Source organism: Podarcis gaigeae (assembly GCF_964106915.1).
Source record: "Podarcis gaigeae genome assembly, chromosome: 4".
Taxonomy (NCBI): Eukaryota; Metazoa; Chordata; class Lepidosauria; order Squamata; family Lacertidae; genus Podarcis; species Podarcis gaigeae.
In genome coordinates, this window is record NC_139677.1 from 62,997,875 (window position 1) to 63,011,053 (window position 13,179).

Sequence of the window (13,179 nt, forward strand, 5' to 3'; positions counted from 1 at the left end):
CTAGTTTTATTGTCTGGCCAGCACAGCTTCTCTGAACATTTTCTCTTAAAAAAACAAACAAAAAAGCCTCATTATAATTAGATACAGCAATTTTTGTCAAGGTAAATCTTATAGCAAGTAGAAATTTGCACTTGGGTTTCCCAAGCTAAATGGTCTAACCTCATATAGTAAGTATCCATCATACTTTGATAAAAACCATACAAATAAAAAAAATGCTCCTAGAAGAATGATATCTATATTATTTGACTTCCTAGTAATAAGTTTATGATTGTCTTGTGATTTATCATTATAACATAATTAGACACCAATTATGCACCTGACATGATGAAGAGGAACTTTTCTGTGCCAACACAAGCTGATGCAAGCTTAGCTAGGATGCATGAAAATACCTGGCCACATCCCAGATATGGAACTTTCATCGACAGGAGATATGCCTGGCTCTTTAACTTTTTACTTTCCATCATGTCATGTAGACTGTTTAGTTTAGATGGACTTTTAATTACCGTATTTTTTGCCCTATAGGGCACACCGGCCCATAGGACACACTTATTTTTTTTGGGGGGGGGAAATAAAGGGAAAAAAATTATTTCCCCCCTCCCCAGCCCCAAAGAGCAAAGAAGCCATGACAGCGAGCAGGATGGATCCCACTCGCTGTCCTGGCTTCGTTTTTAGCCTCGGGGCTGGGGGTCCGGGAGCGAAGGCGAGGTTGCGCAACCTTGCCATCGCTCCCGGAGCTTGTGGGGCTGGGGGCAGGGGAAGCCCGAGCTTCCCCCGACCCCAGCCCCCAGAACAGGTCCGAGAGCGATGGCGAAGTTGTGCGCAGCTTCGCCATCGCTTCTGGAGCTTGCGGGGCTGGGGACGGGGGAAGCCCAAGCTCCCCCCGACCCCAGCCCCCAGAACGGGTCCGAGAGTGATGGCGAGGTTGCGCGCAACCTCGCCATTGCTCCTGAAGCTTGCTGGGCTGGGGGGATAGCTTCCTGAAGCCTGGAGAGCTAGAGGGGCCGGTGCACACCGACCCCTCTTGCTCTCCAGGCTTCAGCGAAAGCCTGCATTTGCCCCATAGGACGCACATACATTTCCCCTTCATTTTTGGAGGGGAAAAAGTGCGTCCTATAGGGCGAAAAATACGGTCGTCTGAAATTCAACACTGTAACTTTGCCAGAGTTCATTCTAACAAATGTAAACTCAAAGATATAAAAGAAAACAATTTGTAGTCCATTATAAGTGACTCCATTTATGTTGTCATAAGGAACCTTTATACACCAAGGTAAAAATTTAGAATGAATCAAGGTCTCAGAAATGATGCCATGCTAGTGATAGTTTGGCTTCAGCAGACAGAACTATACTGAATGTGTTCCACATTTTCCTCATATTTTCTTGAAACCTAGTTGCTCTCTTAACATTCTGTTCAAACTATAAGCTGTAATTAGGGAGGATGCCTATGCCTTAAGTGCATTAAAATGTCATTATGCACACTGACCAAAGTACCTTTTTAAAAAGCCAATGCTGAAATAATACTTAAGCAAATACATGTTTATTATCACCAAACGTACCAATAGCCCACATTCCAGCAATCCAAACATTAGTATGAAAACATTTTTCCAATTACTGAAGATTCCCTATAGTGCTTCAAGCTGCTTTATGACATTTTAAACCCTGTAAATAATATGGGCCTTTCAAAAGCTACAAAATCTTAGTTTCTTCCCATTGACCTGGGAACTAAATTTATAAAAAGCACATTTTCATAGCAGGGAAATAAAAATGCTTTTAACACATTTGTCTTGAAAATTGGTGGTGGGTGGTGTTAAATAGTGTCAGGGGATAAATAACCATAAAACATAACATTAGCGTATCCAGGTATTATTTGAAGCAGACACAAATGGGATGTCACTACACTTTGTCATTTTTCTTGCCATTTGTCCCATTAAAGCTATGTAATCATACATCAGTCACGATTGCAGTCAGTATTTTCTTTTCTTTTCTTGCTGTGTTTGGTTCATCATTTCTTTCTACTGTGGAATAAATTCTTTAGGGATAATAATTTTCCCATAATGGCAGTTATGATCTGGATATGATTTTAAACATGTTGTAATGTTTCTAAAGACACAGCATAGTTTAGAACTCAGTTAAGAAAACCACATTCAGGTTTTTTTATAAAACCAACACATACATTTTATATCAAAAATGTAGGATATAAATCTTCAACAGTTCTTGACAGAGCAACTAAAAGCTACATTTGGGCAACAGTCCTATGCATGTACTTATATATTAGATTATACTCAATGGGGCTTATTTCTGTGTAGACATGCTTAGAACTTCACAGTAAGAAGCATTAGTCTTGGATGAATAATAGAGTTAAGCTAAAACTTATACTTCTAGCAGTTCCAAAATTTGTTTCTCCATTTTGACAGCATACCTTGCCAAAATGCAAAAATCAATGCATATTTTCTGACAGGTGGACTCACATATGTGGCATATATTTACTAATTATATACTGCTCACAGCAGCCCTGTCTCAGCAGTTCACAATAAAATCTTAAAAATGGAGAAAAATGAATAAAATCTAAAATGCCGCAGCTAAAAAAGCACAATTGATTTAAAACCCATTTGGAAATGGGGGGTTTAATCTGTTGCCTGAACACCAAGATGAAGCTTACAATTAACTTCCTTGGATATTTCATAAAACCAGCAGCCAAGAGAATGAATGAAACTGAGCAGAATTAAGGGTGGGGGTGAAATCAATACACAATTTCCAGTTTCTATCTGATTTGCTTGTTGCTAAATTTGCTTGGGGATGCAGGTGGCGCTGTGGGTTAAAGCCTCAGCGCCTAGGACTTGCCGATCGAAAGGTCGGCGGTTCGAATCCCTGCGGCGGGGTGCGCTCCCGCTGCTCGGTCCCAGCGCCTGCCAACCTAGCAGTTGGAAAGCACCTCCGGGTGCAAGTAGATAAATAGGGACCGCTTACCAGCGGGAAGGTAAACGGCGTTTCCGTGTGCGGCTCTGGCTCGCCAGAGCAGCGATGTCACGCTGGCCACGTGACCCGGAAGTGTCTCCGGACAGCGCTGGCCCCTGGCCTCTTAAGTGAGATGGGCGCACAACCCCAGAGTCTGTCTAGACTGGCCCGTACGGGCAGGGGTACCTTTACCTTTACCTTTACCTTTAAATTTGGCTTAACTAAAATACTGCTCATTCTATCCGGAAATCAAAACTGGAAAAATATCTGGTGGCCACTCTAGTAACTTCTAATAATTTCACTTACTTATTTTAAGGAAAGTAGAAAAACGGCAAGAAATACAGAAAGTAGATTTCAAGCAGGGGACATTCCCATGTCTGGAGATGCCAAGTATTGAACCTGGGACCTTCTGCATGTGGAACATGTGCCTTTATCACCATTTGAAGTTAGTCCTACAACTTTAAACCAATCAATGGGACTGGTTCTTGGAAAAGAGGGATGGAAGAGAAGATACATCTAAAATGACATATTTTCCATCTGAAATATCATGAGCATCAGCACATCCATGCAGAGATTTTCACCCTGTCACAGCACACACTGCTATATTAGTTCTTGCAGTGCTGACTCAATACTTTTAGGGCAATGCTTTCAGTCAAAGTTACCTGTCATGATAAGGTAGGGAGAGTAAAATTATGAGTGGTCGCTTATTGTAGCAAAGAGCAACTCTTCATCATCTTGTCCCAAATACTACACCAATTCTTTACCAGTGCCTAACATCACAATAAATAAAAGTGTTGGAAGGATTTTAGAACACTACATACCAAGTTTAAATGCTTGGCTAGAGAAAGGGCAAATGCAAACACACAAACAGGTAGATACTGAGGAAAACACCTTTTCAGCAGCGACCCCCTGGCTTTGGAATGTTCTCCTTATGGTGTCTTCCTTGGCACTCTCCAGTGCTAGGCAAATATTGTATTTTTGTGCTATGTTCGAAGCAAGAGGAAAAACAAGCAAGTAGTGTGGAGAAGATAGAGAAATGCTATTGGGTGACAAAGACAATGCACAACTGCTCAACACCTAATTTGCCTCCGTCATCACCCAAAAGGAAAGCAGTGGTGAACCTGGATATCAGAATAAACAATGCAAGGAGGAAGCTGTAGCCCAAGATAGGAAGGGAGTTAGTAAGGGAACACCTAGCTACTTGAATTCAGATCTCTAGGGCCTGATGAGCTGCACCCAAGGGTACTAAAGGAGCTTGCAGTTGTAAATCATACCAATGCTTAAAGAAAATTCATGCTGTTAAGCTATCCCTTCAACATTTCACAATGGATCACATGATTAAGGGACAAATCAAGAGCAAAGATATCAAATATAGTATTTGCATTATAATAATGTACTATTTACTTTTTTCTTGGTATACATGAAAATGTATGTCTGTTTGCGTGTGTAGAAAAATCCAAATTACAGTGGAATTAGAAATGCAAAAATAAAGTTGGCACCACAGAAAGTAAAATGTATATCAGACTCTTTAAGACTAATTGAATTACCATTGATAAGTTGTCACTTAAAGAGACAAGTCTGCAGTGAAACATGGGTTTGCTGCAAATGACCTGTCATTACAGCCATGGGTAATGTTCACGTCCAGACTAAAAACACAATACCTCCTAGCAATATTCTCAACAGGAGTCAAAACAGCAGGAATGGTGAAAAGTCAGTGTACATGATCCACTAGAGAATTATGCCTCAGGTGCTATGTTAATTTACTTGCTGGCATACATTAATTGAAACCAATCAATAACACCTCTGGTACAGACTAGGAAATGCTGCCAAAGTAATTGACTGCCACATTTATTCATGTTCCAAATTTGGAAAAGTGGAATAATTTAGTCAAAGATTTTTCATTTACGTCAGTATAGATAACACGATGATTTCACAACTGTTCTTCCAGTTCTAATTACATAAATTTGTGTCCTTTTTTTTAAAATCACCAGCACCTTTTTAAAAACTAGTGTACAATCCTACAACTGCTAAACATGCTGTTGGCTTCTTCTTTTTTTACTTTAGGTAGCACTTTTAATATAATCAAATATTTTCACACTTACATTTTGACCTTTAGATACCAGCACAGTCTCCCTAAAACATCAATGTGACAGTAGTACAGTTTACCTCTTGTATGCTAAGACAGAAAGTCATATGCTTAAACCCAGTGAATTCATGATTCAGGAGATATTTGGAATAGGACTTCAGAACTTATTTTAGGGTTTAGTCCTATGGTCCCTGGGAGGACATTCCAGGGACCATAGGCAAGATCAGATTCATGATTTAAGAGCATCTTTCTCTACCACAGCTGGCTGCTCTGAAACACTGCCCCAAGTAATGTTGGTTAAACCCCAAAGGGAGCATGTCACAGCATACAAGTGGCTGTATTAGTTGGGAGAGTGAATTTAGCCATACTCTGGAATGGGTATGGCTCCATTCCCTTCCTATTGTTTCCAATGGGGAGGATTTCTTTTTTTAATGACAGCTGAGAAAACAGCATAAAAACACAGAGCATTCTTCCTCCACCACTCACTTCTTCCCTGCCAGCGTAATCCTGCCAACTCAGAATGTACTGCAACAATGCTGTTCAGTGAGATTTGAAGTCTTACATTCTGGTATTCCTATGGAAGCTTTAGGAGCCATAGATAATGAGAATGGAGTGGGATGAGTGCAGCCTATAGGTGACCTTTCCTCTTTTCCCCTTGCAAGCACCCTGCAGACTTTAGGGTAATTGACAGTGAACTAGTCAGAAAGGCTGCTAAGTGTGACATTTTTGCACCCAACCAATCACACTCATCTGTGCATTTCTACCTAGATACTTTCAGCTGAAAGCTGTTCCTCCCAGGAACAGAGACCTGCAAAGTCCCCACTATATAGGTGTCTGCTATTTTTCAGATAAATCCACTTTGTTTTGGCTGACTGTGTCAACAATCATTGTGATTGCTTACTAATTTAGGAGATACTGTACAGAATTTCAATTCGACTTCCAAGCTGTATTTTGGCAATGAAACAGCTTTAGTTGTCCTTACTGATGAACTTTATCAGAAAAAGAAAGGTCAAGAGCCACCCTGTTGACCCAACTCAATCTTTCAGCAGCTTTTGATACCATTGATTACAAACTGGGACATCATTTGGTGGTGGTTCCACTCCTTTCTCCAATACCATTACCAGAGGGAAGCATTGGTGGATCTCTGTTTGGCTGCTTGTGTTATAAAAACCCACAGGGTTCTGTTATGCTATACAGCACTCATATGAAATCTCTGGAAGCAGCTATCCAGGACTATAAGGCAAAATGCAATCAATTTTCTCGGAATAACCTCTAGTATATCAGCACTAAGAGAAATGTGTTCTATTAGCAGGGGGCAGGGGGGGGACTTGTGATAGAAACCAACTACACTATGAACAACACAATGGTTGAATAGATGTCACCACAAGTTGTTTCTTTGGTTAAAATCCACTCTCCTTCCAGTGGGCTTAACCTTCACCTTTCTTAGTGACAGGTTGAGCAGAAACTCTAGCCCCAGTGAGAAGACATTATTATCACCTGTTCTAACACCAAAGGCCCCTTGTTCACACTGTGGCTTACGAGGGATGAACTCCCACGAGTTCATTAGCAGTGTACATTCTGCATTCTCCTCAGAAGTTCCAGAAGCTTGTGCAGATGCACTAAACATTTGATTTCCTTTTGCTGGAAACTGACAGAACAATTCATGTTGCTTACTGCCACTGCCAAGGCTCTGTGAAATAGTGGAGCTACTGCTCTATCTACAGCTTGGCCACTCATGGCAGCAGCAGTGGAAGGTGGGAACAGGCAGATTGGGCCTGATCCCTGTGCCAGCTTCAGTCTGGAGCAGCAATTAGGTTCAGGTCATGTCTTGTACCAGCCAGCACCAGCTGGGAGAGCAACTTGATGGCTAGTGGGTCCTGGTCTGGTTCAGTCACATCCCTGGAATGCTCCATTTTGGGGCCTTCTGCTGGGCTCTTCAAGTAGGGATACCACTGGCAAGCCGCCTGCATGTCGGCATATTTGGGAAGTGGTAGATATGTGCTGGTAGAGTGGTGCAAGTGTCACTCTGGGGGTGGCAGCCACAGGAGGCTGGCTGAACCAGGAGAAGCAAGAAGAATGATGCCTTTACTGAATCCAATCCAGAGACTAGGAGATCTGTATCGCAGGCTACATGAGAAAAATATTTTTGAAGTCTGAACCCAACCCCAAACCACTTTCCAACACTGCTTAGCAAGTTTTTTTGTAGAAGCACAATTCAAAGTGTTGGTGCTGACCTTTAAAGCTCTAGACGGCCTTGGTCCAGTATACCTGAAGGAGCGTCTCCACCCCCATCGTTCTGCCTGGACACTGAGGTCCAGTGCCGAGGGCCTTCTGACGGTTCCCTCGCTGTGAGAAGCCAAGTTACAGGGAACCAGGCAGAGGGCCTTCTCGGTAGTGGCACCCGCCCTGCGGAACTCCCTCCCACCAGATGTCAAAGAGAAAAACAACTACCAGACTTTTAGAAGACATCTGAAGGCAGCCCTGTTTAGGGAAGCTTTTAATGTTTAATAGACTATTGTATTTTAATATTCTGTTGGAAGCCGCCCAGAGTGGCTGGGGAAACCCAGCCAGATGAGCGAAGGGTGAATTCCTTTGAGCGATTCCAGGATACACTTGCAAGCATTCACTGAATTCAGTGACACTATACTAATGTGAGACCAGTTCAAATATTAACATTGCTGCTGTCTGTTCTTTAAACATAACCAATGCAGAAGCATCAGGATACACCAAATCAATGCAACAAAATATATCAAACTTGCTTTAAATAAAGTATTAGCAGACACTTTCCAGTATTTTCCTCATGTTCTAAAACCGCTTCTTCATGTGTGTGGTGTTTTGGGGTACCTACTAATGTCTTGACACATTCAAGTACACATCATTATCAACATCTTTTGAAAAATTATCTGTTAGCAGCTGTTTTATTGCAAGTGCATTATTCTGCAATATATTAGTCTACATGAACTGTACAAAGCAGCCACAATGAATGCTTCCTGTGGAACCATTTTAATTAAATGAATTGACTAATAATAGTAATGAAAATGGATAGAGCATTTTTAAACCATAAGATACTTTGGCATAATTGAGTGAACTAACCCCCTTCTGGAAAGTGTGTGTGTTTTTGATTCAGTGAAGCTAGGCTCAGTTGTACAACATATGTTTTTCATACACAAGGTTCCAGGTGCCATCTAAGCATCATCCCTAACTAAATATCCACCTGAGACCCTAGAGAGCTTCTAGCAGTCAAAACAGACAACAGAAAACAAGACCCAGAACATGACACAGCATAAGGCAGCTTCTTAACATCCATGTTTTCAACATTCACAGCTCACAAATATGGGTGAGTCCACAAAATAGTAATGGCTACACATGTCAATGAGTTCACTTTCTCAGAAACAATTCAGCTCCCTGCCATAAAAGTAACATTGAAATCCTATTTCTGAAACCATGCTTATGAATTCGGATCACTTTCCATGACACAGAGCTTAAGTTTGAATTCCTTTCTAAAAATCTGTTATTATCATATACAAATACAGGCGCGCGCACACCCGTATGTGTGTTCTGCTTGCATGCAACTGTGAATATGCACAGTGCTGGGAGATTATTAAATAAATAGAATCATACAAGGAAATGGTGGGAGATAGCTGGAGAGTCCTGGTGATTCAGGTGCAGACTCTCCCCAGAGCCCAAAGAGGACATGAGTGACAGAGAAGAAACCTGAAAGATACCTGAGGCACAACGGGGCTTTGTGTGGGCTGCTGAACCTCCCTGCCTAACAGCTGCCACAAGTGTCATGAACTGGCAGAACTACAGGGAGGAGGAAAAGGAGGAAGAGGATCCTGGTGAGGGGTAACTGAGACACAGGGGGGCAAGCTGGGGATGGAGGAGAGGTTGTGTAGAAAGTACTCACAAAGTGAAGGAGGATGTTGAGGAAATCAGGATCCAGCGCACAAGGACCTGTCTCACATGGCAGGCTCTGAGGTGTAGGAAGCAGCTGGCAGGGTGCTCCAGGATGCTGAGATGGGCAAGGGCCCATAGTCCAGCTCATTAGCTGGCCAGGTGGGACTTGTTAGCTCTGGGAAGAAGTGTGTGATTCCTCAGCTGGAGTAGGCTTGGAGCAGGTGAGGCTCACATGCCTCATGAAGCCCAAATGCTACAATCAGCATGTAGAGTTGAGGTGATATGTCTGCTCAGCTTCCCACCTTGGGTGGACCATGGCTTGGATGTCCCAGGCAGCTCTTTGGGACTGTGTTTGTGTGGGACTGACCTCCAGGTGCCCTGACCCCTAGATCAGCTGCAGAGGTAGGAGCCTAGTCTGACCGGACTTTGGACCTGTTGGCCTAATGGACTATGCTGTAAGATGTGGAATCATGTATACCAGTGGGATGCCACCAGGTAGCCTGTGGTTGAGCACTATGAGAGGTAGCACCACCACAACTACTTTCTCACAGCCTCCTGTCAGCGCCAGAGCTTCAACTGTAGTTGTGTGGAGGGAAAGGGGGAGGAGCCAGACAGCAGGAGAAACTTTGCAAATGGTGTTCCCCACTTTCTATACTATTTCACTTATGAGTGTGGGGGTCTGGAATTTAACCCCGACAGCAGTTATCTGGTTTATTATACCTATTCAACTATTACTGGCAGAGAGGCACTTGTTGGATTTTCCACCTCAGGCGTCAGGATAACTTCACCAACCTTGAGCAGCATGAACATTGAGTTGGGTGGGTTTGGCGCTGACCCACCACAGGCAGCAAAATGCCTTCAGTAGCTTTGTTACACATCCATGCTTGGACTCTGTACTCATGGGCAACCTGGCAGACCTCGCAGTGGCAGCGACCTGGCGGGCCCCACAGCAGCACTGAGCTTCCTGGTGGCGGCTGAGGCAACAATGGTGGCAGGAAAAGAGCCAACAAAGGTAAGAAGAAGGGGTTGGGGTGGGGTGGGGGAGCTGGTGGCAGGGTTTAGTAGTGGCATGGTGTGTGGGGGGTGTCCCTCTTTGGTGGCATAAAAAGTTGGGAGAGTATGCATTTATTGAACCAACAGGCAGCCTTCTCCAGTTGTTTTTGTTTTAACTATTGTGCTTTTTACCTTGTATTTTATCCTGTGAGCCACCCTAATAGCTCATGATGGAAGGGCAGTATATAAATGTAATAAATAATTATATTATTATTATTTATTATTATTATTATTATTATTATTATTATTATTATTATTATTATTATTATTAAAAATGCATGTTTAGGATTACATAGTTCTACAGCGCAACCCTGTATACACTGAAGGAAGCCCCACAGCGTTCAGTGGGACTCAAAGGAAAGCGCGGTTCGAACTGCAGCCTTAGACAACGTGGGCTGCATCGCCTCAGCGGTTCTCTGCAGCCCTCGCCAGCAGGGGAAACGGACTTACCTGAGAGGAGCGGGAGGGGATCACGCGGGAAAAAAACGAAGCGGGCGCCAATGTATTTACCTTTCTCTCCCCACTCGAGGATTGCGGACGAGGCGGGAAGGAGGCTGAAAAGGGTAAGCCCTGAGTGGCCACACACATTCCTTTGCCTTTCGAGAGCGCGTCAGTCAGAGTGTCTCTCTGCCTCTGCCCCCACCCAGCCCCGTCATTCTCTGAGTCCCACCAATATAACTATTTCTTTCCCTGCGTCCCCCGAATAATAAAGAGGTCGTGGCCGCAGCAGGGGGGGGGGGAGTGTGTGAGCGGACAGAAGAGACCGTGCACTGACCGCTGCGGCAACTGACTGCAGCAGCAGCAGCACAAGCAGCTGCGGCAGCAGCAGCCCACCAGGCGAGCTCCCTCCCCAATCTCTCTCTTTCTCTCTGCCTCGCGCACACTTTCCATCCAGTAGCCAGGCGCCAGCCTATAGGGGGCTCTTTCCATTGTGTTAGGCGGAGGCGGCCGCAGCAGAGCGCCTCTCGGCGCAGTCCTACTCCACGCCCCGTAGCCGCCCTGTCCTTCGCAGAGAGAGAGGGAGAGGGAAGAGGGAAGAGGGGGAAGTTACTCGCAGCAGCGGCAGTAGGGAGCCTTTCATCCATAATGCAGACGCTGCACGGCTCCCCCACCTGCAGTATGCTTTCCCCAGCTACCTTGGGGGTGTAGGGGGTTGACTCTTAGACAAAATCCGGGGTTATGAAGGAAAGGGAGGAGGAACAAATCTTCTGTTAGGTGAAACGTTCTTAAAGGGTTAATTTCTTTCCTTCGCAAACTGAATATAGTGCTGGGGAGAGGAGAGTTTGCAGGGCATTCAGTATGCACGGTATTCTCACTCCCCCTCTCCGTAAAGAGGAAGCCAAGGGAAGGTAGAAGGGGATGGAGAGACACGTACACTCAAAACTGCATTTGCAAAGTACTACAGCGAGACCCCACTTCAGAAACAGCAGCAGCAGGAAGTCCCTGCCTGCACCACCAAATAAGCTCTACTAGAGAAAAAAATGATCACTCTGTAAAGTTGCTTTTCCAAGCCCAACCGAGTCTATAAATCAAGGCGCGGGGGGTGGGGGAGGGACGGCTCCCCCCTTTTTTGCTGTGCTGCTCCATGCAACGTGAAAATTGCTCTTTAGAGAGAGAAAGAGCGTGTGCCTTTGAACCCATGCCCGGGATGCTTTCCAACTTCTTCCTTAGCCCTGGTAGCAGTCCTACCCTTCCTAATCCGAGAACTTTAGCAGACAATAAAGGGAGCATCAGAGAAACTTGTTAGATTGGCATTGGGATTTCATCTTTTAATTGCTCTGCCAGTTGCTTTTTAAAAAAGAAAAGAAACACTCTAAAAAGATGCACCACCTAAAACGAACCCTGTCCGTTTCAAATCCAGAATAACTGCAATACAGCATCGCTTCCCTCCCTCGCCCCCTCTTTTTTTAAAAAGGAAAGAAAACATGACACTTGTGGACGGGTAAAAATCCATCGGTTAGTTAACTTGAGGCACTTACCCCTCTGAGATAAGGAAGATGTCAGAAAACTAGCAGCTCCATGATTCAAAGAATCCTTGCAACTTTCCTTAACATATACAGAGACCTTCTGTTGAGTTCAAGCAGGCAAGCTATTCAAGAGGACTTTTCACTCGAAAAGAGGGATGAAACTGGATCTCTTCCCCAGTATCAGGACTCCGGAAAACCAAATCCTTCTTCAGAAGAGAATTCTTTCAGACCCGTTATCTGTATTACCATTAATGCGCAGAGCAGAAGGCATTGCATACAAATAGATCCAAGTATGAGCTTCTATTGGTGGCTGAGGCAGGCCCCTGGGTCCTACTGCTCCATCGCAGGGAAACTACAAAGCAGCAATTTGCAAGCGGCTTTGGAGGAGCCGAGCCATGAATGGGAGGAGGGGGAGACGAGAGGCGAAGGAGGGGGGGCAACCCTCCTGGAATTGATTCGTTACCTCTGCTGTGGTGGTACGTGTTGCTGAGATTTAACAGAATAAAACCCACATTCAGCAGAGATGCCGGAGAAGGCAGTGCACACCTTTCCCGTTTTCAGCTGCCTTGTGCTGGATTGTTGCGGGGAAAGGGGTGAGAGGCTAAAACTAACAACTTTTGCGAAGAATGCTCAGATGGGTAGCGGAGGGTTCATGGAAAGATCTTGGATTCACTCTCCAAATTACTCCTTGGCTCCCCCGAGCCTTAAGCACATTTAAAACTGAGCTCTAGTGATTCTGAGCGAGAGGACTTCCTTTTTCTTCTTCTTCAAAGCAAAGCTTCTGGAGGTACCAAACTGCCAGAAAGAGACCATTGAAGCAATGACAGCTGGCTTGCACCAGTGGAGTAACAGTTTTATGGGATCCGGTCCCTGGCAAAGAAAGAAGAGCAGCGGGGCTCCAGTTCTCTTTTCCCTTGTTGGAAAAATTACTTCTACCTGGTGCTCCCACACATTTCTCCTGGTCTTGGCCAAAAATGTCAAGAAGTGTAAAAAGATGATCAGTAGTGTTGCTCCCACTTTGCCCTCAACAATACAGTTTAAGTGCTCTCACACAGCACCGCTGTCAGAAGGTGATGGTAGAGCTTCAAATGCAGCGTTACTGAAGCCTGCTGCTGCTCCTGCTGCAGGGCTTGGCATTTTGCTAAGAATTGTAGCTTTGTGATGGAGTCAGTAACCTTAATGCATGATCCCATTTGCCACTGTGCTGTTTTGTATAACAGTTGG

At 44.4% G+C, this 13,179-nt stretch overlaps 1 protein-coding gene across 2 annotated transcripts in view; it reads right to left on the minus strand.

Annotated features, from left to right (window-relative positions):
- The window catches only part of ROBO1 (roundabout guidance receptor 1), a 591,421-nt gene extending 579,172 nt beyond the window's left edge, over window positions 1-12,249 (minus strand). For both annotated transcript variants that reach the window (XM_083735868.1, XM_083735867.1), the window contains exon 1: window positions 11,968-12,249. The gene's annotated coding sequence lies outside the window, so the exon portion shown is untranslated. The remainder of the gene's footprint in view (window positions 1-11,967) is intronic.
- Between the last annotated feature and the right edge of the window lie 930 nt (window positions 12,250-13,179).